Source organism: Castor canadensis, chromosome 1, assembly GCF_047511655.1.
Source record: "Castor canadensis chromosome 1, mCasCan1.hap1v2, whole genome shotgun sequence".
NCBI classification, from domain to species: Eukaryota; Metazoa; Chordata; class Mammalia; order Rodentia; family Castoridae; genus Castor; species Castor canadensis.
The window spans coordinates 135,373,480-135,378,313 of NC_133386.1; the positions used below are offsets into that span (position 1 = coordinate 135,373,480).

General features: G+C 33.5%; 1 pseudogene; it reads right to left on the bottom strand.

Annotated features, from left to right (window-relative positions):
* Positions 1–525: 525 nt before the first annotated feature.
* On the bottom strand, positions 526–1,458 carry LOC109676586 (olfactory receptor 5AR1-like; annotated as a pseudogene).
* Between the last annotated feature and the right edge of the window lie 3,376 nt (positions 1,459–4,834).

A 4,834-nucleotide genomic window follows, 5' to 3' on the forward strand; every position in this document is an offset into this window, starting at 1 on the left:
CCTGGGAGTTGAACTTTGTAAATACCAAAGAATAAAAACAGTCAAAGCAAGAAGCAAATACATTCCCTTTATAGATTCTAAAGGTAGAAATGTATTGTGCATTCTAATTTATTTATATATTAGCTATTGACTTACTTCCAAGTATAATGATGGACATTTAAAGATAATATACAGTACAAAGGAAGAATAGAAACAAAACTTAATATCACTCTTAGAAAAGGCCACTGAATCAATATTAATTTTTAGTAATAACACAGAAAGAACAAGTTGAATTATGTGGGAAGAGTTTGCTCTACCTCATTATATGCCACTGTTACATACTTATTAATAAAAAGGGAAGAAAAGTACATTTTGTGTAAAATGGCAAAATTAAACTATTTGTATTTTTCATTACTTTAGATGGAAGATGAGACCAATAGTTACTGCTCTTTACACTGAACTTAGTTACACTGGTTGGTGTGACCTATGTAAAAGTGTTTGATTTTATGCTTAGAATCCCCAAATTTGTTGATAAAAACCGTGATTTCAACAAGAACAGAATTTAGTGTTGATTGTTGTTTTCAGAGCACCCTTCACATCCTTATTTCTTTAACTGTAGATCAGTGGGTTTAACATAGGGATTCCAACTGTGTAGAAAACAGAGGAAACCTTGTCTTTGTCCATTGAAAAGCTAGAACTGGGACAGATATACATGAATAGGAGTGTACCATGAAATTTGGCCACAGGTGTTAGGTGGGAGCCACATGTAGAAGGTGCTTTGAGTTGGCCCTCATTTGAGTTCATCCTAAAGATAGTGGCAAGAATGTAACTGTACAAGAAGAGGACAGTGAAAATACTGAACCCCAAACACAGCCACCCAGAGTGAACAGCAGCATCACGTTGATGGATGTAGCTGAGCAAGAGAGGAATAGCAAAGGAGGGATGTCACAGAAAAAGTGATTGATAACATTTAACTTACAGAAGGACAATTAAAATGTGCAAGAAGTATAGATTGCTGAGTCCACCAAGCCTACAGCATAGGCAGCAGCCACTAGTTGGGTACAGATCCTGGGGGACATTGTAGGTGTATAAAGAAGGGGATTGCAAATGGCAACATAACAGTCATAGGCTATGACAGCCAATATGAGGCACTCCACATCTGCAAAGGCTGCAAAAGCACACATTTGAATAGCACATAGTTATATAGAATCCTCTTTTGCTCAGATAAGAAGTCATCCATCCATCTTGGGAGAGATAGTGGAGGAGTAGAGGACATCAGAGAAAGATTGCTCAGGAAATAGTACACAGGTGTGTGAAGTCTAGGGTCTGTGTGAATCAACAGGATCATTCCTAGGTTGGCAATCAGAGTTCTACCATAAAAAGGAAGAAAAGCAAAAAGATCCCCTGTTGTACGTTCTGTCTAGCAGAAAGTCCTAAGAATACAAAGTCAGTAAAGACAGTGCAGTTCTCAACTCTCATCTCTGAAATCTAGAAATTCCTGGGTGGAAAAAGAATATGGAATTGAAGATTCATCATCACCTTACTTCATTCAAGCTTCAACTGGTGGTGTTTTGTTGCAGTAATTCAAAACAATAGAATGCTATAATTGCTTAAAGCAAACTGACTCTACTGGAAATACAGCTAACAAAAAGTCATTAAGGCTTACTAGTCCATCAAAACTCAAAAACATGGTTTTGTAGAACTTTTTACAGAGGTTGTAGCACACAGTCATTTAAATTAGATCATGCTGTTTCCACACAATTCTATGTAGTACTGTGATGAATTTTAATACCTCACTCTTATAAATAAAGAATCCTCAGGAAAAAAGATGCTAGTTATTATCAACAATTACTTTGTCTAGATATCCAAACAATTCTCAAAAGACATTTGTTGTTTTTCTGTTTTGTAGACATGTTCTTGCACTCTGTAATAGAGAAGCATAGTTACAGGTGAACTGTGGGCAATGAAAATCCATTCTCAGTCCCTTTTCTTATAAACTGTAGCAGGAGGTGCTATGACAGAGACCTTCATCCTTATTGCATTCTTATACTTCCCTATTAGTTTCAAATGAACAAGATCTCCATGAACAACCCAGATCTCCATGACAGAGCTTAACTGTAATAAATAATCATTTAGGCACCTTGTGTTCAAATGAGTCCCAAGGCAGAGACATAGAAGAGATAATCTCCCCTTGTAGGTAGGGTCTGTTGCCCCTTGTCAACTTGAAGCAGATACTGAAGATGGACCACTCCCCTTCAGCAACCCCAAAAAAGAATTTTTTGAAATATTGCCTCTCAGGCAGAGTTTAAGGCAGTCTGGGAATTGCCTAGGCCCTCCCCAATCATTAATTATTGAATGGGAATCACTTTGTTCTTCCTTTCCCATAGGTTATCATAAGTTTTAAAAGCATCTAAAGAACATAAACACACTCTCTCAACTTCTGGCTTCTACCACCACATGCCCCTTTGTATTTTGTATTTTCCTTTCCTAACTTTTAATAAATTCCATTTACAGTCCCCCCAAAATTTTATAGCTATTTTCCATTTTTCCCTATTTTTCAAATATAGAACACATTAGCAATGCCTTGTTAAACTGTACCATTGCACAGCACCCACATTAACTATTTCTACATTTCTGCATTCATCAGTAAAGAAGAAAAATACATAATAGTGTGACTATTGGGATCATTGTGAAAACTTTGGGATGATGTTTTTATTCTTATAATGTAATAAATATTGGGAGAAACCTTAAAATGAAATCCTTAAAGTTATTTTTGTGTAATATAATTCATTCTCTTCTAATGGATAATAAAATTCAGGTACCAATGAGTAGGTGAAAACTTTTAAAGCAGTATATTCTTTTATCTTTTGAATGAGCAGTTTACTTACACAAATATAATGGATATTTTTGAATCTTAAATTGTACTTTTAATTTTAGTAGCTTTAAGTGTGAACCTAAATGCATTTTAGATAATATATGTTATTGCTCTAATGGTTTATTAAGCAGTGGTTATGTATTAATTTTTTCCTACATATAAATTCCTATGTTATTCTTTCAAACTTCACATGTATTCAGAGTAAATAACTATATATACGCATATGTATACATATATGGTCATACTTTCTGTTGTTTGATTTATAGTGCAGTAACAATAATAAAAATTAGATCTGGATAATGTTGTGAAAATGTCTATTTTCATGTATTTTTTGTTGGGACCAAGATTTTCACACTTGCAAAGCCAGCACACTACCATTTGAGCCACACCTCCAGTCCATTTGACTCTGTTTATTTTGGAAATAGGGTTTCTCATGAACTATGTTCCCAGGCTGACCTTGAACTCTGGTCCTCCTGATCTCAGCCTCCCAAAAAGCTAAGATTATAGGCATGAGCCACTCGTGCCCAACCTCAATTTTCATATAATGTTGACTAAATAAAGCGTTTAGTGATTATATTTCTATTGAACAAATACCTCTAATGAGATTATATTACATGGAATTTCCCTGTGGATTTCCTGCTCCTAAAAATAATATCACAAGAGAGTCCTTGAATAAAAGAAAATGGGAAAGCATGTGGATGATTAGGAAATGTGTTGATAAAGAGCTGATTCAACTTTTCATCTTTCCAGCTCATCAAAGGTAGATTCATAGAATACCAGATCTGAAGTACACCTTGTTGGTAGCAGCAGTTAACCTGAAAGTCGGTAAAATGAAATCTAAGCACTGCAAAAAATATTTAAGGTAGGTTTTTTTTTTTTAAAAGCCTTAGCCAGTGGATCCAAAAGAAACAAAATTTAAAGATTATTTTTAGTGATTTGTGATTATCATAGCCAATTATTCTTTTGGCTGTAAGTGCAGAAATACTAACAACGATGCTCTTAAATTTCAACAATATATAAAATGTGACATATATCTCTAGTAGGAATTTAAGAATTTATTCAAATTCATTAATAAATCTATGACATTAAAAAATAAGAATAGATTACTGACAACATGTAGTAAAAATATTTGAGAAATTTTATTTCTTTTATTAGTCAAGGTAATCAAGACAGACAGATAGCAATATCATGCTTATCTATCTAGTCTAAATAATGAAGAGAGGTAATTTAAATAACTGGATCATACCATTATGAAATTTGACAAGTCTGGAGATTCACATGGTAAGTCAATTAGCAGGAACCCAGGAGAGCTGATGTTAGAGACTCAGTCCTACTAGAAGGTTCAGGAAACAGGAAAGCTAATGGTGTAGTTCCATTCCAAAAAATTGAATGACCTTCCTTAATGAAGTAAATGAAAAGAATTCTTTATTATCTGAGGAAGCATTAGCTTTTTTATTCTCTCAGGAATAAAACTGATAGATCAGACCCTCCATCATTAGGAAGGGCAACTTGCTTTATTCAGATTACTGATTTAAATATTACACTCATTCAACAATATCCTAACAGAAATAGCCAGAATGATGTTTGAATAAATCTCTGGACAAACTGTAAACTAGTTCATTAACACTCAGAATTAATCTTCACATACTTTTTCATGGTAAAGCAAAATAAACAGAACAAAATAAAATCAGGAATTGAAGAAAAATTCTTAAACTATTGACACACAGTTTAAAAGATATTACAGTTACAAAATCATGGTGAGATGATGATGATAATCATAACCATACTAACTATTAGGTCTTTTAACTGTAAATGATGAATCCAGTAAGATTTATTTTGAAAGAACAGACATGTATGCAATACTTATTTTGTACAAACTATGAAAGTAGTACAACTTTTTATGTTCTATGTTCAGTTATTTTAAATATACTGGCTACATCTAAATATTTGGTGATTTTGGTAACATTATAAACAGTAAAT